The sequence below is a fragment of the Saimiri boliviensis genome, chromosome 2, assembly GCF_048565385.1.
Source record: "Saimiri boliviensis isolate mSaiBol1 chromosome 2, mSaiBol1.pri, whole genome shotgun sequence".
Taxonomy (NCBI): domain Eukaryota; kingdom Metazoa; phylum Chordata; class Mammalia; order Primates; family Cebidae; genus Saimiri; species Saimiri boliviensis.
Window position 1 is genome coordinate 46,156,553 of NC_133450.1, and position 23,382 is coordinate 46,179,934.

General features: G+C 41.2%; 1 pseudogene; it reads left to right on the forward strand.

The window, feature by feature from the left end:
• Positions 1–1,138: 1,138 nt before the first annotated feature.
• On the forward strand, positions 1,139–1,715 carry LOC101042858 (large ribosomal subunit protein uL6-like; annotated as a pseudogene).
• Positions 1,716–23,382: the final 21,667 nt, after the last annotated feature.

Sequence of the window (23,382 nt, forward strand, 5' to 3'; positions counted from 1 at the left end):
CACCATGGAGGCCACAGGAGCAGAAACATGGAATGGCAGACACTGGGGATGCTGGTACAAGTTGTGGGACTGCATGCTACTGTCTAGAGCTTGTCTCAATGGATCTAGAACTTCATCACCATCTGATCGCCAATCACCTCTGAGACCCACCTTGCTCATAACCAAACTGCCCATCTTGGTCCTTTGCCCTGGATGTGCGATACTCTGGACTATTTCTGTGTTTACTTGTGGCCAAGTGTAGCAACAATACAATAAATCACCTCTTCCACTGTCTTAGCTGAAGAATTAAAAAAAGAAAAAAGAAAAAAAAGCCAGATCACATCTTGAATGCTTTGCTGTTTAGAAATTTCTTCTGCCAAATACCCTAAATCATCTCTCTCAAGTTCAAAGTTCCACAGATATCTAAGGCAGGGGGGAAATGCTTCCAGTCTCTTTGATAAAGCATAGCAAGAATAACTTTTTCTGCAGTTCCCAAAAAGTTCCTTGTCTCCATCTGAGACCACCTCAGCCTGGACTTCATTGTCCACACCACTATCAGCATTTTAGTCACAACCATTCAACAAGCCTCTAGGAAGTTCCAAACTTTCTCGCATCTTCCTATCTTCTTCAGGGCCCTCCAAACTGTTCTAACCTCTGCTCATTACCCAGTTCCGAAGTCACTTGACATTTTCAGGTCTCTTTATAGCAGTGCCCCCAAACTCCTGGTACCAATTTTCTGTATTATTAATAGTTTGTTTTCACACTGCTATGAAGAACTACCTGAGACTAAGTAATTTATTAAAAAAAAAAAAAAAAAAAAAAGAGGTTTAATTGACTCACAGTTCTACATGGCTAGAGAGGCCTCAGGAAACTTACAATTATGGTGGAAGGTGAAAGGGAAGCAAGGCATGTCTTAAATGGCAGCAGGAGTTGGGGGGACTGCAACACATGAGAACTCACTCACTATCACAAGAACAGCATGGGAGAAACCTCCTCCATAATCAAACCACCTCCCACAAGGTTCCTCCCTCAACACATGGGGATTACAATTGGAGAGGAGAACTGGGTGGAGAAAACAAGTAACAAAATGGCAAGAGTAAGTTCTTATCCTGCATAATAACATTGAAGATGTTTTTTCTTTGCTGCATCTACCGAGAGAATGAAGACCATTCTCAGCAGTCAGACTGTCAACATTCCAGAAAATGTTGGAATTACTCTGAAGGGATGCAGAGTTTTTGTGAAGGGCTCAAAGGAACACTGTGATGTGACTTAATCACATCAATGCAGAACCCAGTCTTCTTAGGGGAAAAAAAAAAGAGGCTCCAGGTTGACAAAGAGACGGGTAACAGAAAGAAACAGGTTACTATTCTGACTTTTGTAGTCACGCACAGGACATGATCAAGGGTGTTACACTGAGCTTCCATTACAAGATGAGGTCTGTGGATACCCACTTTGTCATCAACATCATTATCCAGGAAAATGGGTCTCTTATTGAAATCCAAAATTTCTTGGGTGAAAAATACATCCAGTGGGTTTGGGTGAGGCCAGGTGTTTCTTGTTCAGTATCTCAAGTACAAAAAGATGAATTAATCCTTGAAGGAAATGACATTGAGGTGGTTTCAAATTTAGTGGCTTTGATTCAGCAAGCTACAACAGTTAAAAACAAGGATATCAGAAAATTTTTGGATAGTATCTGTGTCTCTGCAAAAGGAACTGTTTAGCAGGCTGATAAATAAGATCTAAGAGTTGTTCAGCTACAGAAACAAGATGCTAGATGATTCCTAAGATCTATTTGTGATATTTAAATAATGCAACAGACAACCTGTTGATTTGGAAAAAATAATAACATTGAGTATAAACAAACTAAACTCTCCCATCAAATGACATAGAGTGGCCAAATGGATAAAAAAAATAAGACCCAATTGGGCATGGTGACTCACAACTATAATCTTACACTTTGGTAGGTCAAGGTGGGAGATTCACTTGAGTCCAAGAGTTTGAGACCAGTCTGGGCAACATAGCAAGACCTCGTCTCTCTTTTTTTTTTTTTTTTTTTTCTTGAGACGGAGTTTCGCTCTTCCTACCCAGGCTGGAGTGCAATGGCGCGATCTCGGCTCACCGCAACCTCCGCCTCCCGGGTTCAGGCAATTCTCCTGCCTCAGCCTCCTGAGTAGCTGGGATTACAGGCACATGCCACCATGCCCAGCTAATTTTTTGTATTTTTAGTAGAGACGGGGTTTCACCGTGTTGACCAGGATGGTCTCGATCTCCTGACCTCGTGATCCACCTGCCTCAGCCTCCCAAAGTGCTGGGATTACAGGCTTGAGCCACCACGCCCGGCTCCTCTTTTTCTTTTTAAAATGTAAAAGACAAACAGAAAAAAACAAAACCCATTGATCTGTTGCCTACAAGAAACATATTTCACCTATAAAGACACATGTAAACTGAAAATAAAAGAATGGAAAAAGATAGTCCATGCCAATGGAAACTAAAAAAGAACAGGAGTAGCTATACTTTTATCAGACAAAATAGATTTCAAGATGAAAACTGTAAGAAGAGATAAAGAAGTTCACTACATAATGATAATGGGGTCAATTCAGCAAGAGGATATAACAATTATAAATATATATGTACCAACACTGAAGCACTTAGATATATAAATATTATTAGAGCTAAAGAGAGATAGACTCCAATATGATAATAGCTGGAGACTTCAACACCCCACTTTCAGCATTGGACGGATCTTCCAACAGAAAATCAACAAAGAAACACCAGACTTAATCCGCACTACAGACCAAATGGACCTAATAGATATTTACAGAGCATTTCATCCAATGACAGCAAAATACACATTCTTTCCCTCAGCACATGCGTCATTTTCAAGGATAGACCATATGTTAGGTCACAAAACAAGTCTTAAAACATTCAAAAAATTGAAATAATATGAAGCATCTTCTCTGACCACAATGGAATAAAAGTAGAAATCAATAACAAGAGGAATTTGGAAACTATAAAAACACATGGAAATTAAATAATATGCTTCTGAATGACCAGTAGTTTAATGAAGAAATTAAGAAGGAAATTGAAAATTTTCTTGAGAGAAATGATCATGGAAACACAACATACCAAAACCTATATGATATAGCAAGCAGTACTAAGACGGAAGTTTATAGCTATAAGTGCCTACATCAAAAAGAAGAAAAACTTCAAACAAACCACTTAACAACACATCTTTAAAACCAAAAGAGCAAGAGCAAACCAAACCAATGATGGATACACACATAGACTAATGGAACAGAATAGAGAACCCAGAAATAAATTGACACAGCTACAGTGAACTCATTTTCTACAAGGGTGCCATTTTCTACATACACTGGGGAAAGAAGACAGTCTCTTCAATAAATGGTGCTGGGAAAACAATATCCATAGGCAGAAGAATAAAACTAGACCCCTATCTCTTGCCATATACAAAAATCAAATTAACATGGATTGAAGAAGTAAATCTAAAACCTCAAACTATAAAACTACTACAACAAAATATTGGGAAAACTCTCCAGGACATCAGTCTGGGCTGATTTCTTGAGTAATACCCCACAAGTATTGTGGCAACCAAAGCAAAAATAAACAAATGGGATCACATCAAGTTTAAAACTTCTGCCAGCAAAGAAAACAATCAACAAAGTAAAGAGACAATCCATAGAATGGGAGAAAATATTTGCAAACTACTCATCTCATAAGGGATTAATAACCAGAATATATAAGGAGCTCAAACAACTCTAGAGGAAAAAATTCTAAAACTTTGATTTTAAAATGAGCAAAATATTTGAATAGACATTTTTCAAAAGAAGACATACAAATAGCATACGAACAGGTGTTCAATGTTGATTATGAGAAAAACGCAAATTAAAACTACATTGAGCTATTATCTCATCTCAGTTAAAATTGATTATATACAAAAGGCAGGCAATAACAAATGCCGGTAAGGAGGTGGAAAAAAGGGAACTGATATGGTTTGGCTATGTCCCCACCCAAATCTCATCTTTAATTGTTTTCCCATAATTATCACATGTTGCAAGAGGGACCTGGTGAGAGATAATTTGAATCATGGGGGCGGTTTCCCCTATACTGTTCCCATGGTAGTGAATAAGTGTCATGATATCTGATGGTTTTATCAGAGGCTTCCGCTTTTGCATCTTCCCATTTTCTCTTGCCACTGCCATATAAGGAGTGTCTTTTGCCTCCTGCCATGATTCTGAGGACTCCCCAGCCATGTGGAACTGTAAGTCTAATTAAACCTCTTTTTCTTCCCAGCCTCAGGTATGTCTTTATCAGTAGCATGAAAACAGACTAATACAGGAACCCTTGTACACTGTTGGTGAGAACGTAAATTAGTAAAACCACTATGGAGAATAGTTTGGAGCTTCCTCGAAAAACTAAAAATAGAGCTACCATACAATCCAGCAATCTCACTGCTGGGGATATACCCAAAAGAAAGGAAATCAGTATATCAAAAAGATATCTACATTCCCATGTTTGTTGCAGCTCTGTTCACAATAACCAAGATCTGAAAGCAACCTATGTGTTCATCAACAGATAAATGGTTAAAGAAAATATGATACATATACACAATGGAGTACTATTCAGCCATAAAAAATAATGAGATTCTGTCATTTGCAAAAACATGAATGGAACTGGAGGTCATTATATTAAGTGAAATAAGTCAAGCACAGAAAGACAAAAATCACATGTTTTCACTTATTTGTGGGATCTAAAAATGAAAACAATTAAACCCATGGAGATAGAGAGTAGATGGATGGTTAGCACAGGCTAGGAAAGGTAATGGAGGTGGGGGAGGAGGGGTGGTTAATGGGTACAAAAAAAATAGAATTAATAAATAAGGCCTGGTAGTTGACAGCACAACAAGGTGACTATAATCAATAATAATGGAATTGTACATTTTAAAATAACTAAGAGTACAATTGGATTGTTTGTGACACAAAGAATAAATGCTTGAGGAGATGGACACCCCATTTTTCATGATGTGATTGTTATACATTGCATGCCTGTATCAAAACATCTCATGTACCCCATAAATATATATGCCTACCATGTTCCCACCTAACATTAAAAATTATTTAAGAAATTATAAAAAGAAAATAGATCATATGAGGACACAGTGAGAAGACAGCTATCTGCAAATGAGGAACGGAGGCCTCACAAGAAACCGATTCTGGCACCTTGATCTTGAGCTGTCAGCCTCCAGAACTGTGAGAAAATAAATTTCTGTTGTTTAAGCCACCAGTCAGTGGCATTCTGTTATGGCAGCCCAAGTAGACTAATACAATAATTTTACCACTGCTAATTAAGACTCCTCAATAAATCCACCATAGTTTTGTTTTGTTTTTTTTTTTTTAATGGAACCTTAAGACTCCTGATACTCTGAAAAGATTTCAACATAGTGAAAGTATTACCAAAAGGTATTTCTCCTCATGTTCTCTATCTACCACTAACTCTCTAGGTGACCTCATCCAGGTTCCATGTCTTTAAAAATCACTTGTATACTGATGACTCTAACATGTATGTCTCCAGACTCAATCTGTTCCCTCTGCAGCTATTAATTTGTCTCCCAATAGCCATTCTACCTTTTGCCCTAGCCGTCTTCCTATAAAGCAACATTCTCAATCTCTTCTTCAGCAAGATGTGGTCATCTGACTAACTTTTGGCCAATGGGATATATGTTGAGCGCAGCTTCCAGGGAGTGTTCTTTTGGGGAGTGCAATGATGTGATCTTGGCTCACAGCAACCTCAAACTCCTGGGCTCCAGTGATCTTGAGCCTCCTGAGTACCTGGGATTACAGGTACGCCACGCAGAGAGTGTTATTAAGCAGGGGCTAATGTGACATGATAACTAGTGCTCCAGTCACCATTTGGACCATGAAGCAGGAAGCTAAGTATAGCAGAGAAAGAAGATAAAAGGATCCTGGGTCCTTAAGTATGAGTGCCTTTTCAGCCCTGGATTTCTTTTATATGAGAAGGAAATAAACATACTTGTGAAAGCTGTTTCTGGGTTTCTGTTGTTTCATAAACAGTGGAACCTAATCCTAATTATATTGTCAAATAAGTGTCTCAAAGTTAACATGTAAAAAAAAGACAACTCTTGATATGCCCTAAAACTTGCTCCTCTCAATAAATAGTACTACCCTTCACCTGCTTGGTCAGGGAAAAACCTAAACACTGGTGAAAACAAAAATTTGTTTTCAAGATTGTGACTTAGATAAATAGAGAGATGGAAGAAGTAAAAGACATTAAAGGACATGGAGTTGAAAATGAGAAGGTCTGGCCGGGCGCAGTGGCTCAAGCCTGTAATCCCAGCACTTTGGGAGGCCGAGGCGGGTGGATCACAAGGTCAAGAGATCAAGACCATCCTGGTCAACAAGGTGAAACCCCGTCTCTACTGAAAATACAAAAAAAAAAAATTAGCTGGGCATGGTGGCAGTGCCTGTAATCCCAGCTACTCAGGAGGCTGAGGCAGGAGAATTGCTTGAACCCAGGAGGCAGAGGTTGCAGTGAGCCGAGATCGCGCCATTGCACTCCAGCCTGGGTAACAAGAGCGAAACTCCGTCTCAAAAAAAAAAAAAGAAAGAAAAGAAAAGAAAGTGAGAAGGTCTAACACGTGTCTAATAGAATTTTCAGAAGTTAGCTGAGAATGGTCCAGTACAAATAGCATACTGGAAACAGGGAGATTCAATAGATGTGGGTATCCTGGATACTGAAATCTTATCCTGCTCTCTTCTCTTACTGGGCTTCCAGAATGCTGGGAATAAAATGTTTCTTCTCCAGGTAGGAATTCTAAAAATATCCAGAAAGTGAAATTTGTTGTACACGTGAGTTTCAAAACCTGGATTAGTATTTGCTTTACCTGTCATCAGGCAGTGATACAACTCAGTAAATTTACATAAAATGTAAAAAGGGGTATCACATTTTCATAAATAAACTTTGAAATATAAATCTAATTTATGTTATTAGTTCTTTGTGAATAAAAACGTAGAAACATTCTGCTGCTCTGAGAGCAAGTGTGTCTTGGTCAATTATGGATATAGTGGAAAAGACTTTGACCTTAGAGTCAGATAAATATAGCTCTGCAATCTGTTGGCAGGATTACTTTTTCTTTCCACAGAATCTTCTCTGGAGAATCTGGCCAGTCTAAGAGGAAAGAACTAAAGATGCAGAAAGCACTTATTCTTCAGACAAAGCAAGACAGACCACCTGCAGGAAAGCTCTCAGTTCTCAAGCCCAACTATAGCCCAACTATACATTCAGACCATCCCAACAGCTTTATAGTTCCCTGGTACAATCTTGCCTGGTATTCATGCCCTTGAGTAATCCCTTTCACACTGAATCCGGCTGACTCAGAACCAACAGGATATTGAGAATATGATGGTGTGTGCATTTCAAAGTTAGGTCGAAAAAGTCATTGCACCTTCCAACTTGCTGTCTCTCAGATCACTCACTCTGAAGGGAGCCAGCTACGATGTCATAAGGACATGTAAGCAGCCCTAGGGAGAGGATTACTATAAGTGAGCAAAATTCCTCACCTTTTATTGAAAGTAGATAAACCGCCAGGTGCAGTGAAACACTTGTAATCCCAGCACTTTGGGAGGCTGAGGCAGGCGGATCACAAGATCAGGAGCTCGAGACCAGCCTGACCAAGAGACCAGCCTGGCCAATATGGTAAAACCCCGTCTTTACTAAAAATACAAAAATTAGCCAGGCTTGGTGGCGGGTGCCTATAATCCTAGCTACTCGGGAGGCTGAGACAGGAGAGTTGCCTGAACCCGGGAGGTGGAGGTTGCAGTGAGCCAAGATTGCACCATTGCACTCCAGCCTGGGTGACAGCATGAGACTCCGACAAACAGCCAGACAGAAAGAAAGAAGGGAGGGAGGTGGGGAGGGAGGGGCAGAGAAGAGAGGGGGAGAGAGAGAGAGAGAGAGAGAGAGAGAGAGAGAGAGAGAGAGAGAAAGAAAGGAAAGAAAGAAAGAGAAAGAAAAGAAAGAAAGAAAGAAAGAAAGAAAGAAAGAAGGGAGGGAGGGAGGGAGGGAGGGAGAGAGGGAGGGACGGGGGAAGGAGGGAGAGGGAGAAAGGAAGGAAGGGAAAGAAAGAGAAAGAAAAGAAAGAAGGGAGGGAGGGAGAAAGAAAGAAAGAAAATAAAAGTGCTTAAAGTAGATAAATCAAGAAATAGTAGTATAAACACATTACTTAGGAACAGTAGATATAACCACCTGTAATCCCAGCACTTTGGGAGGCTGAGGTGAGCAGATTGCTTGAGGCTAGAAGTTTGAGACCAGCCTGGGCAACATGATAAACAGTCTCTACAAAAAAATACAAAAATTAGATGGATGTGAGCACAAGCACCTGTAATCCCAGCTATTTGGGAGGCTGAGGTGGGAGTAAAACTTGAGCCCACGAGGTGGAGGCTTCAGTGAGCTGAGATCACACCACTGCACTCCAGCCTGGGTGACAGAGCAAGACCCTGTCTCAAAAAAAAGAATAGTACATACAACTAACAGATGAATTTAAAACAAAAATGGTGAAAATAATAATTTAACAATAATTTATTAAATTGATATAATCAATAAAAATGCTATTTTATATTAATAATGGCAGATGTACAGGTGAGACTATTGGAGATATTGCAGGACAAAATAGAAGGTAGAAGAAGGAAACTAACATATACTAAGCACCTATTTTGTGAGTAAAATGAGGTTCTGAGAAAAAAGAGTAACCCCACCAGCAGATTACAGAGCCAGTATATACATCCACATTTATCTGACTCTAAGGTCAAAGTCTTTCCACTACATCCGTAATTGACCAAGACACACTAGCTCTCAGGGCAGCTGAAAGTTTCCACATTTTTATTCACAAAGAACTAATAATATAAATTATGTTTATATTTCAAGGTGTATGTATAAAAACGTGATACCCCTTCTTACTTTTTACATAAAGTTAGTGAGTTATAACACGGCCTGATGACAGGCAAAACAAATACTAACCTAGGTTCGGAAACTCATGTGTACAACAAATTTCACTTTCTGGATATTTTTAAAACTCAACTTAATTTCCCTAGGTGCCCCATTAACCTGATGGCAGAAATTAAATCTCAGGCAATTCTTTGTTCTCCCACAAGTACACTTTCTTCAGAGTTGTGCTGAAGTTCTGAGGAGGATGGAAGGAGGATAGGAAATGGCCAGTCCTTTGCCCATCTATCCTCTGGCATTCTCCCATCCTGCCCCAGGTTGTCAGGCCACATAGGTGGCTGGTACATCACTCCTCATTCGTCTCAGTGAGGCCCTGAAACTTGGGCAGCTCTCCCTGCTACTTCTATACCTCTCTCAGGCACTCTAGACTTCATTACTCTATTTCTCCACCTCTGAGCTGCAGAAAACTCCCTGATGCTCTTGAACATCCCACCTGCCTAGAAACCTTTTGTAGTCTCTTCTCTGTTGCATTGCCATTGCCAGAAGGCCCTTTCCAGAAAGCAAATCACAAGTTTGTTCTGCTCTCAGACCCACAACTCTATGTGTGGTCTGTCATTTCCCCTTTCAGACTCAGCCAGGGATTGGGAAAGGCAGAGTACTATGCCCCTTTCTGGGGCCCCACTAGCTCTGAAGTATCCTTTCTTCTCTTTCAAGTCTCCTCTTTCTCCCTAGTGTGCAGAATCTGAGGAAATAAGAAAGCATGCTCCGACCCAACAGGTTTTTTCCACACCATGAGTATTAAACTTCAAAAGGCTTTACTCCTCCTTCTGCAACATTGCTTTCCCAGTCTACCTACCCAAATTGGGAGAAATAAGAAATACTCATAAAACATCATGGTTTTCCACACAGCAGCTTATCAAAAAAAGTCATGGTTAACATTTCAAACCTGTGATGCCACCATATGGGTAATTGTGCCAGATGCTAGAAATATGAAGAAAAATGTCATTAAATTCCTGCAGTCAGGATGGGTCCAGGGTCACATTGTTATTAGGTGGATACAAAGGAAAAAAACAGCAGTGATGATACAGTATTTAGCGCAATCTCAGAACTATTTATAGACGAGAAATATGATTAGGTGGAGGGAAGGGGTAAGTACTTACAAAAGTTTTTCAATGGAAAACTCAACCTGATTTTGGCCAAGGTTGGGAAGGCATTTCAAATAGGAAGAACAGCCATAGACAAAGGCATGGAAGCCCAAGAGAATGTGATAACTTCCAAGAGACACAGATGGTGTGGCTGGAGACTAGATTATGTAAGGAAGAGGATGGGCAAACAGAGAGGAGCGGTAGGTGACCCAAGATCAAAAGGATGCCACACTAGAAAGCTACACTGCACCCTGAAGATTATTTAAAGGCATCATATAATTTTAGCCTGGAAAATAATATAATCTGTTTTGTGTTTATAAAGATTACTCTAGCAGAATGTGGAGAACTAAAGTGAGAATAATATTAAAATCCAACACCACATGTTCTTACTCATAGGCGGGTGTTGAACAATGAGAACACATGGACACAGGGAGGGGAACATCACACAGTGGGGTCTGTTTAGGGGTGGGGCTAGGGGAGGGATAGCAGAGGGTGGGGAGATTGGGGAGGGATAACATTGAGAGAAATATCTAATATAGGGGAAGGGGGGATGAAGGCAGCAAACCACCATGGCAAGTGGATACCTATGAAACGATCCTGCAAGATGTGCACATGTACCCCAGGAATTAAAGTATAAATAAAAAAAGATATTTAAAAAAGAGATAAAAGGCCGGGCGCGGTGGCTCAAGCCTGTAATCCCAGCACTTTGGGAGGCCGAGGCGGGTGGATCACGAGGTCAAGAGATCGAGACCATCTTGGTCAACATGGTGAAACCCCGTCTCTACTAAAAATACAAAAAAAAACAGCTGGGCATGGTGGTGCGTGCCTGTAATCCCAGCTACTTAGGAGGCTGAGGTAGGAGAATTGCCTGAACCCAGGAGGCGGAGGTTGCAGTGAGCCGAGATCACGCCATTGCACTCCAGCCTGGGTAACAAGAGCGAAACTCCGTCTCAAAAAAAAAAAAAAAAAAAAAAAAAAAAAAAAGAGATAAAAGAGCCCAAGTTAAGGCAATGACAGTGGGGAATGGGAAAAAAGTTGGAAATTCATTCACAAGATATTTTTCAGGCAAAATTCTAGAACTTGGGATAAGAGAGTGAAAGAGAAAAAGGAGTTAAGGATAACTCCCAAAATTCTCGGTTGAGTGACCAAGGAAATAATTATACCATTCACATAGACAGGAACACGTGAGGAAGGGCAAGTTTAGGCAGAAGTGGTCAGGGCTATGGTGGGCAGGAGACTGATATATTCACATTTTCTTCATTCATCAATCATTTCATTTTTAATCGTTCCCTTGATTCAGATTTTGGATTTTTATTATTTATTATTTTTAAAATAATTTTTTTAAGAGACAGAGTCTTGCTCTGTTGCCCAGGCTGGAGTGCAGTGGCCCAATCTCGGCTCACTGCAACATCTGCCTCTCAGGTTCTAGCAATTCTCCCACCTTAGCCTCCTGAGCAGCTGGGACTACAGGTGCATGCCGCTATGCCTGGCTAATTTTTATATTTTAGTAGAGATAGGGTTTCACCATGTGGCCCAGGCTGGTCTCAAGCTCCTGAGCTCAGGCATTCACCCACCTTGGCCTCCCAAAGTGCTAGGATTACAGGTGTGAGCCACTGCAACCAGCCCATTTTAAAAATAATTTTAACTTTTATTTAGATTCAGTAGATACACATGCAGGTTTGTCACATGGGTGAATTGTATGGTGCTAAGTTTTGGGGTATGACTGAATCCAGCACCCAGGTAGTAAGAATAGTACCTGATAGGTGGTTTCTCATCCCTCTCCTGCACTTTCTGCCTCCCCTATCTTGTAGACCCCAGTGTCTACTTTTTCCATCTTTATGTCCATGTGTACCCAATGTTTAGCTCCCATTTATAAGTGAGATCATGTGGTATTTGGTTTTCTGTTTCTGCTTTAATTCACTTAGGATAATGGTCTCCAGCTGCATCCATGTTGCTGCAAAGAACATGATTTCATTCTTTTTTGTGACTGCACAGCATTCTTTGGTATATAGGTACCACATTTTCTTTATCCAATCCAGTGTCAATGGGCACCTAAGTTGATTCCGTGTCCTTGCTATTGTGAATAATGCTGCAATGAGTATGCAAATGCATGTTTTTTTGGTACAACAATTTATTTTCTTTTGGATATATATCCAGAAATGGGATTGCTGGGTTGAATGGTAGTCCCATCATAAGTTCTTTTGCTGTCCAGAAACTCTTTAGTTTAATTAGGTCCCACTTGTCAATTTTTGTTTTTGTTGCAATTGCTTTTGAGGACTTAGTAATAAATTCATTCCCAAGGTTTTCTTCTAGAACTTTTATAGTTTGAGCTCTTTTTTTTTTTTTTTTTTTTTTTTTTTTTTTTTGCGACAGAGTTTCGCTCTTGTTGCCCAGGCTGGAATGCAATGGCGCGATCTCGGCTCACCGCAACCTCCACCTCCTGGGCTCAGGCAATTCTCCTGCCTCAGTCTCCTGAGTAGCTGGGATTACAGGCACACGCCACCATGCCCAGCTAATTTTTAGTATTTTTAGTAGAGACGGGGTTTCACCATGTTGACCAGGATGGTCTTGATCTCTTGACCTCGTGATCCACATGCCTCGGCCTCCCAAAGTGCTGGGATTACAGGCTTGAGCCACCGCGCCTGGCCTGAGCTCTTATATTTAATTTTTTTTTTTTTTAATAGGGTTTCACCATGTTGGTCAGGCTGGTCTTAAACTCCCTACCTCAAGTGATCAGCCTGCCTTGGCCTCCAAAGTGCTTGGATTACAGGCATGAGCCACTACGCCCGGCCTTATATTTAATTTTTAATCCATCTTAATTTTTGTACATGGTGAAAGGCAGGAGTCCAGTTTCACTCTTCTGTATATAGCTAGCCAGCTATCCCAGCACCCTTTATTGAATAAGGAATCTTTTCCCTTGTTACTTATCTTTGTCATCATTGTTGAAGATCAGATGGATGTGGGGATGTGGCTTTATTTATGGTTCTCTATTCTATTCCATTGGTCTGTTTTTGTACCATACCATGCTGTTTTGCTTACTGTAACCTAACAGTATATTTTGAAGTCAGGTAATGTGGTCTTGCTCTGACAGCTTTGTTCCTTTTGCTTAGGATTGCTTTGGCTATCTGGGCACTTTTTTTGCTTCCATATGAATCTTATGATAGTTTTTTTTTTTAGTTCTGTGAGAAATGGCATTGGTAGTTTAATCAGAATAGCATTGAATCTATAGATTGCTTTGGGTACTATGGCCATTTTAATATTTATTCTCCCAATCCATCAGTGTGGAATGTTTTGTCATTTGTTTGTGTCATCTATGATTTCTTTGAGCAGTGTTTTGTAGTTCTCCTTGTAGAGATCTTTCACCTTCTTGGTTAGATGTATGCCTAGGTATTTTATTTTTTACATGGCTATTGTAAACGGGATTGTGTTCTGATTTGGCTTTCAGCTTAAGCATTATTGGTATACAGAAATGCAACTGATTTTTGTACACTGATTTTATGTCCTGAGACATTACTGAAGTCATTTATCAGTTCCATTAGCCTTTTGGCAGTCTGTAGGGTTTTCTAGGTTGAGAATAATATCATCTGAAAAAAAGATAGTTTGACTTTTTTCCTGTTTGGATGCCTTTTATTTCTTTGTCTTGCCTAATTGTTCTGTCCAGGATTTCCCAGATTTTTTTTTTTTCTTCCAAGACAGAGTCTTGCTCTGTCACCCACACTAGAGTGCAGTGGCACGATCTAGGCTCAGTGCAACCTCCACCTCCCGGGTTCAAGCAATTCTTCTGCCTCAGCCTTTTGAGTAGCTGGTATTTCAGACACCTGCCATCACACCCAGCTAATTTTTGTATGTTTAGTAGAGACTGGGTTTCACCATGATAGCCAGGCTGGTCTCAAACTCTTGATTTCAGGTGATCTGCCAGCCTTGGCCTCCCAAAGTGCTGGGATTACAGACATGAGCTGCCATGCCCAACCCCCAGATTTTTTTTTTTTTTTTTTTTTTTTTTTTTTTTTTTTTTTTTTTTTTTTTTTTTTTGTGAGACAGAGTTTTGCTCTTATCACCCAGACTGGAGTGCAGTGGTGCAATCTCAGCTCACTGCAACTTCTACCTCCTGGGTCCAAGCGATTCTCCTGCCTCAGCACCCCATGTAGCAGGGATTACAGGTGCCCGCCATCACTTCCAGCTGAAAGACGGGGTTTCACTGTGTAGACCAAGGCTGGTCTCAAACTCTTGACCTCAAGTGATCCCCCACCTCAGCCTCCCAAAGTGCTGGGATTATAGGTATGAGCTACTGCACCCAGCCCCCAGATTTTTGAAATAAATAAAAAGATAAATATTAAGGAATCATGCTGTCCATTCTGACCCTATCCACCTCAAACTACAACCTGCAACAAAGTATTACTTTCACTGGTTTCTGGTACATTCATCAATCACTTTCAACATATTGACTTGTTTTTTCATTTTCAGTTTGAATGAAAGCTTATATATAAGATTACTTTAAGCCGGGCGCGGTGGCTCAAGCCTGTAATCCCAGCACTTTGGGAGGCCGAGGCGGGTGGATCACGAGGTCAAGAGATCGAGACCATCCTGGTCAACATGGTGAAACCCCGTCTCTACTAAAAATACAAAAAATTAGCTGGGCATGATGGCACGTGCCTGTAATCCCAGCTACTCAGGAGGCTGAGGCAGGAGAATTGCCTGAACCCAGGAGGTGGAGGTTGCGGTGAGCCGAGATCGCGCCATTGCGCTCCAGCCTGGGTAACAAGAGCGAAACTCCATCTCGGGGAAAAAAAAAAAAAAAATTACTTTATTCCTGCATCTTCTCTATTGTTTCTTCCTTGTATTTGCCCATTTCCTTTCCTACTTGGTGAGATTTTGCTTTTTGTTCAAGGATCTTCTTGTGGTTTTTGTCAGTTTTAGCCTGGTGATAACCACTTTGCTGGGGTGAATGCTTACAAGGATAGCTGTGCCATTAGCCTTTTCCTGCTGTACCCATTCAGTGTAGATGACTTATTTCTTCCTGTAAACCTGGACTACTTTGCCAGTTTGCTGACCTTTATAGTATCCTCGTACAACCTGAACTTCATCTTCCTTTTAGATGGGCATGGATCAAATGTTGTACTCCTGTATCAGCTCTTTGGAAAGAGAGGAAGATATTATCTCCTTGTAAATGTGAGAAGGTTCATTGAAATGCCTTTTGCGGTTCTTGTTTTGGTCAGAAGTCACCTCGATGATGGTCACAAAAGGGAAGAGGACTTTCAACATATTGACTTTAATGCATACAGGGGGATACCTTTAGTAAATAGTTGGTTAGATGTTTCTGGGGCTCAAGAGAGATGCCTGTGTTCATTATATACATTGAATCACCAACACAGGAATGATAGTTGAAGGTATAAGCATGGATGAGATCACCAAGACAGAATGGGAAAACTTAAGGACAAAACTCGGTAGGACACCAGGGATGAATCATGAATACAAGGTAAAAAAGTGAAGACAGTAAATTTCAAATTCTCTTTCCACAAAGTAAACTATATGCTCCATAGAAGAGCCTATGTTCAATCACCACTGTTTTTGTAGTGCCTAGCACAGTGCCTGAAACCTGATAAGTACAAAATAACCATTGAATGAAGTCCAGCTCTCAAAGAAGAGAGATGAAGTAAACTTTAGAAGATTCAGGCTCAGAGGAAGATTGTCTAAAATAGAAAACGACTTTTTCATATTTATGTGCATGTGAAAAGCAGCAAGAAGAAGAAAGCATTTGAAGCTTCAGCATCTAAGACCACTAAAGAATGGTGGAGGAAGTGAATGAACTCAGTCCTTGGGATGCCCCTTCCTTGTAGCTTCTCTTTGCTTCCCTGTAAATGGAAAAGGTGATCTATCATTAATAATGAATTGCCTGATGTCACAGGACTCATTACTCCAAATATACTTGCTGCTGCTGTCATTGTTGTTGTTGTTGTTGTTGTTTGAGATGGAATCTTGCTCTGTTACCAAAGCTTTAGTGCAGTGGTGTTATCTCAGCTCACTGCAGCCTCCTCTTCCTGGGTTCAAGCAATTCTCCTGCCTCAGTCTCTCAAGTACCCTGGATTACAGGCACCTGCCACCGTGCCCAGCTAAGTTTTGTATTTTTAATAGAGACAAGAGTTTTACTATGTTGGTCAGGCTGATCTGGAACTTCTGACCTCAGGTGATCTGCCCACCTTGACCTCCCGAAGTGCTGGGATTACAGGTATCAGCCACCGCACAGGGCCAATTTGATTTGAATTAGGTAAAAGAGTCCATATGAAGTCATTCCTTGAAAGCCTCTGACAATCTCAGGCAAACCCCATGAATTTGCTCCACTTGCTTGTACCAAAATGTTTTCACCACTCATATAGATATTGCTAGGCTCTTCTGCTAAATTTGAAGACATACATCGGTAAAATGTAAAATATAGGTTTAAAAAACTATGTATTTAAAAAACTGTGTATTGCTTTATATAAATGCATTTCCTACTACCACTGATGTCATCAATTGACTACTGAATATTAATGATGACTATAAGTTGGAATACAGCCATCATTCTGTTCTAATGTAGTCTACATCAACAAGGCAATGGAGAATGTAGGCTCACCTAAGAGAAGCAAATACATCCTAGAGGTACTTAGTCAAGGCAATGCATACACCTTATAGCCCAGCTATCCTACTCACATTACATATCCCAGGAAATTGCCACACATCCATAAGGCTAGTTGTATAAAGATGCTTGTCACAGGATATTGTTGACAATCCAGATGACCATCATTGGGAGGATGGATCAATAAAATGTGGTAATGCAAGCCGGGCGCGGTGGCTCAAGTCTGTAATCCCAGCACTTTGGGAGGCTGAGGCGGGTGAATCACGAGGTCAAGAGATCGAGGCCATCCTGGTCAACATGGTGAAACCCCATCTCTACTAAAAAAATACAAAAAATTAGCTGGGCACGGTGGCGCGTGCCTGTAATCCCAGCTACTCAGGAGGCTGAGGCAGGAGAATTGCCTGAACCCAGGAGGCGGAGGTTGTGGTGAGCCAAGATCGCACCATTGCACTCCAGCCTGGGTAACAAGAGTGAAACTCTGTCTCAAAAAAAAAAAATAAAATAAAATGTGGTAATGCACACTATGGAATAATATGCAGCAAGTAGAAGCACCAGACTAAAAGTACACATATCAGTAAGTCTTCATAGTACACTGCAGAGTATAAACAGTAAGAAAAAGAACAAGAACTATATAATAATATGGACATAAAATTAAAATACGCTTTATATATATATATATATATATATATATATATATATATTTTTTTTTTTTTTTTTTTTTTTTTTGAGACGCAGTTTCACTCTTGTTACCCAGGCTGGAGTGCAATGGCGCGATCTCGGCTCACCGCAACCTCCGCCTCCTGGGCTCAGGCAATTCTCCTGCCTCAGCCTCCTGAGTAGCTGAGATTACAGGCACGTGCCACCATGCCCAGCTAGTTTTTTGTATTTTTAGTAGAGATGGGGTTTCACCATGTTGACCAGGATGGTCTCGATCTCTCGACCTCGTGATCCACCCGCCTCAGCCTCCCAAAGTGCTGGGATTACAGGCTTGAGCCACCGCGCCCGGCCCGCTTTATATTTTTTACATAGACACATGCAAATTCAATTATAGTGACCTCTTACATGACAAAAGAATGAGATACTGGAATGTGGGTGGAAGGCAATGAATGAATACATACATACAAACATACATGCAAGAGACATAATGGCATGCCAGGCCGTGCATTGAGGGTATGTTGATTGTGTGCTGGAGTCAGCTCCCACCAGCTTTTGAGAGCTGATTATGCATATTTCTTCCCAGCTCTGCATTTAGTAACATCACATTAGTAACTTAAAATCAGCCAGATCTGGGTGCGGTGGCTCACGCCAGTAATCCCAACACTTTGGGAGGCCAAGGCAGGCATATCACCTGAGGTCAGGAGTTCGAAACCAGCCTGGCCAACACGGCGAAACCCCATCTTTACTAAAAATACAAAAATCAGCTAGGCATGGTGGCACTTGCCTGTAATCCCAACTACTGGGAAGGCTGAGGCAGGAGAATCACTTAAACCGGGAGGCAGAGGTTGCAGTGAGCCAAGATCACGCCATTGCACTCTAGCCTGGGCGACAAGAGTGAAACTCCATCTCAGAAAAAAATAAAACAAAATCAGCCAGAATGGGAGTATTTACACCATAGAAATCACAAATACTACAAATCAAAGCACTTTTTGTTTCCCTGAGGGCCTGTTGTTAAACATTTGCCAGCATATCACTGTCCCAAAGTCACATTCTTTCTTCCTTACCAGTGATTCTCAGACTCAAAAACAGGTGGTGTGGAGTGACATAGATGACTTGAAAACTTTTGCCAGGTGTGGCTAACAAGCCCCAGCTGAAACCCATGGTTCTATACTAAGCTGCCTTTCAAATATTGCAGTTTGTGTCAACATGGCAAGATATGAAATGCCTCAAAAACTAGTTTCCTGCCCAGGCGTGGAGTCTCACACCTGTAATCCCAACACTTTGGGAGACTGAGTAGGGTGGATCACCTGAGGTCAGGAGTTCAAGACCAGCCTGACCCCCATGGAGAAACTCTATCTCTACTAAAAATGGAAAATTAGCTGGGCATGGTGGCATGCGCCTATAATCCCAGCTACTCAGGAGGCTGAGGCAGGAGAATCACTTGAACCTGGGAGGCAGAGGTTGCAGTGAGCTGAGATCCTTTTTACCAAATGCTTTGGAGTGAGCCATTGCACTCCAGTGTGGGCAACAAGAATGTAACTAACTCCATCTCAAAAAAAAAAAAAAATTCCAGTTCTAAGAATTTGTCCTAAGGAAATATCTCAAATATGGAAAATATTTTATATACAAAGATATTTATCCAAGTCCTATTTTAACAACGACAAATTTAAAACAACCTAAATGTGAAAGGAAATGGTTATGTAAACTAATGATAAATCCAGCATTTAAAGTTACATTTATGTGAAACCTTTAATTTCATGAAAAACACCCCTATTGTTGGTTTAAATGACAAAAAGCAGAATAAAAATATTTATGTAAATAACATGTGATACTAATCAATCACCCAGGGATCTTGTTAAAATACAGATTCTGATGCAGGGGGACTAAAGTGATGCCTGGGATTCTGCTTTTTTAACAGAAATAATGCCAGTGCTCCTGGTCTACATACCACTTTTTGAATAGTAAAGGCATACAGAATACAATCACACTCATGTAAGAAATGCATAGGAAAAATAATCTGATGGAAAATTAAGGTATTAAAGGTATGGAGCTGGGGTCATAAATGAGGATTTTAAAAAATATTTATTTTGGCTGGGCGTGGTGGCTCACTCCTGTAATGAAAGAATTTAGGAGGCCAAGGTGGGCGGATCACCTGAAGTCAGGAGCTCATGACCAGCCTGAGCAACATGGTGAAACCTCGTCTTTAAAAAAAAAAAAAAAAGAAAAGAAAAAGAAAAAGAAAAAATTGTTTTACTAGAGTTTCCAAATTTTCTATATTTTAGGATTACTTGCTTCTATAGTGTGGTAAAAATACATTAAAAATAATCAGTTTACGGGGGCCAGGTGTGGTGGCTTGTGCCTGTAATCCCAGCACTTTGGAAGGCCGAGGTAGGCAGATCACTTGAGGTCAGGAGTTCAAGACCATCCTAACTAACATGGTGAAACCCCCGTCTTTACTGGTTTGAATACAAAAAGTAGCAAGGTATGGCAGCGCACACCTGTACTCGAGAGCCTGGGGCAGTAGAATTGATTGAACCCAGGAGGCGGAGGTTGCAGTGATCAGAGAATGCGCCACTGCACTCCAGCCTGGGTAACAGAGTGAGATTCCATCTCAAAAAATAGTAATAACACTCTGCTTAGCCAAGTGTGGTGGCTCATGCCTGTAATCCCAGCTACCTGAGAGGCTGAGACGAGGGATCATTGGAGCTTAGGAGTTCAAGGCTACAACAAGCTATGATTGCACCACTGCTCTCCAGCCTGGATGACAAAGCAAGACTCCGTCTCTAAAATAAATAAATAAATATAATTTTTTTAATTGAAAAATATGTATTTATGCCTATGCAAGTGTTGGTGCAGGGAATTATGGGAAGTCTCTATAACTTCTGTTCAATTTCCCTGTGATCCTAAAACTGATCCAAAACATAAGATCTATTAAAAAATAATCTGCTTTAATTTTCTCTTGGTATTAAAAATGGAATAACCAAGAATTTGTCGAAGAGCTCAATTGTACAGCCTGGTTGAGAATCAAGCCTATGTATGTTTCATTCTTTTTTCCCACTTTCTTTCTGATCCTTTTTACCAAATGCTTTTATATTTTTAACAAAGGAAAAAAAAACAAAACATTTAATTGCAGCCTTTTCATTTTCTCATATTTTATTCCTCTCTCTAGCACTCCGTCTTCAACTATGCCCCAGTCCTGGGAGGGAAGGGGTCCTGCAGGACAGGACTAGCTGAAGGTCCACACTACTTGTGATGGTTCCTTATATCGCTACAATAATACCAATGCTTGGTGTTAGACAGGAGTTCCCTAATTTGGAGGCACAATTTAATATATGTAAAATGTTTGTAGAGACAGAGTCTTGCTGTATTGCCCAGTCTCAAATCTCTGGCCTCAAACTCCTGGCCTCCAGTGATTCACCCTGCCTCAGTCCCTCAATTACAGGCGTAAACCACCACACCCAGCCTGTATTTACTACTTTTAACTAAAAGTCGTTGTTATTCTTGATCTGAACAAACAACAGAAAGTTCCGTTTGCAAAGTTGTAGTAAGTAACAGCCAAGAGACTTGGAAAGAGGCTGAGTGGGGCTCATTAGACTAACTCTCAGGGGATCCAAAGTCCCATCAAACTAGGGAGATGAATAGATCCCTTAAGAAAACAAAACTGCGCCGGGCGCAGTGGCTCAAGCCTGTAATCCCAGCACTTTGGGAGGCCGAGGCAGGTGGATCACAAGGTCGAGAGATCGAGACCAACCTGGTCGACATGGTGAAACCCCGTCTCTACTAAAAATACAAAAAATTAGCTGGGCATGGTGGCACGTGCCTGTAATCCCAGCTACTCAGGAGGCTGAGGCAGGAGAATTGCCTGAACCCGGGAGGCGGAGGTTGCGGTGAGCCGAGATCGTGCCATTGCACTCCAGCCTGGGTAACAAGAGCGAAACTCCATCTCAAAAAAAAAAAAAAAAGAAAGAAAGAAAACAAAACTGCAACCCACATCTTCCACCCTGATATCACCTTCACAAAAAGAGGTTTACTTCAGAAGGAGCTTGCTGAAAATGAAAGATTTTGAAAAACTCTAGACTCTTCAGACCCTTTTAGCTGAATGATGGCTCCAGAGAAATTATTCTACTCTGAGTGACTAGGGAACGACTAGCCTCCATTCAGGAGGCTTTGGAAGAGAACAGGTGTTCTTAGAAAATGCCATCAAATTTATGAGAGATACAGATCTCACACCAGCAGTATAGGACCAGCATTTAGAGCCAACAGACAATATTGCAACCTCGGGAAATAACGATGAGCACCAGTTATCTCCTGCAGTCCTGTGAGCAGTGTGTTTGAACTGCCTGGCTGGGACTCCTCCAGATGACTGGTAGACACCTGACCTTAGACCTCCCAGCTAATCTCCACCTTGGCACTTCAGGGGCTGGCAAAGCAGCAGTTGCTTCCTCAACCTCTCCTCCTACTGGCACTTATTTTTATATTTTGTTAGAAGGTCTGGCACATCAAGGACAGGCACTGGGTCTCATTTGTAACTTTAGCCCCACCACCGAAGTCAATGCTGGAACACAACAGTGGGTAAGCCAATGTTTTTTCAATCAGAGCCATTACATTACTCACTTACACTGAGGGACTTTACTTGGCCTGATCTGCACAATGTTGTCCCACTCTGTGCTCTGTATAACCGTCCCCTTGGAAACATGAAGCTCCGGACAACACGGAGTCTGGGTCAAACTCCTAATGCTTTTGCTTTGAAGGGGAAGATCGCATCCTCCTTCTAAGTGTAGTAGAGCTGTTCAAAAGAGCATGAAGTCTGGGCGCAACGGTTTAAGCCTGTAATCCCAGCATTCTGGGAGGACGAGGCGGATGGATAACCTGAGGCCAGAAGTTTGAGACCAGACTAGCCAACATGGTGAAACTGTCTCTACTGAAAATACAAAAATTAACCAAGCATAATGGCACACGCCTGTAGTCCCAGTTACTCGGAGGCTGAGGCAGGAAAATCACTTGAACCCAGGAGGCAGAGGTTGTAGTGAGCCAAGGTCACACCACTGCACTCCAATCTGGGCCAAAAAAAAAAAAGAGAGAGAGAGAGAGAGAGCCTGAGTTCTGACCCTGGCAGGACACACCCCCAGGTAGCGCATACTTTCCATGCAGCACTACGCAGCTAACCCTGAAAACTATGAATGGTCCAAAGTGGATAATGCAACCATGTCCAGGCTCTCAGGCTGCCGGGCAGGTCTCCCCCTTCACTCATCACGCATGTAGAAGAAAGGAGGAAATTCCTGAAATTCAGGAAGTGGCCCAATTCACTTAGTATCTGGAAAGCCCAGAACTAGTGAGCTCTCCTTTGAAATGGAAGGAAAAAAGTTAATCAGCAGCCCTGACTAGGTACTATCTTCATGGCTGGTCACAATGCCTTTATTTATCTGTGCCAAGCTCATGACTCACCATGAACCTGGAGCTTTCTCTTCCGATTCCACTCACATTTAGCTCTTCTTCACCTTAATCTCTGTTCCTATGTTTCTCCCAATGTGTACCACCCAGGACTTGCCTAAATAATACTCTAATACTTATCTTATTAGTTCCCGATGATGTTTCTGGGCATCATGTTCGTGTTGGATTCAGCTTTTGTCATGGGCCACCTGGGCTCATCTTTGAACAAAATGACGAGGCTACAGAAACCTCTTTTTCAAATTGTTGATGAATCTTGACAACGCGAAGCCTAGAATTAGCCCATGAGAAAGAGTCCTAGTTAAATCCTTAAAGGCTGGTCAACCATTTTGTGTTCTTTAATAACTGTCAGCAAATGTTAGAGATAAGGATAGTTTATGGAATGACTTAGAATAATGTAGCCTGTGCTAAAACGAAGGCAAAACTTTTTTTTAAAGGAAATTTTATAAAGCTTACCATTTTATCCTCCTTGCTATCACTTTCATCTCTTGATATCCCATTCCTCCTAGCACCTCCTTCCTCCAAGGTATTTAAACTGGAGCTGAATCTTATTCACCTGTGACT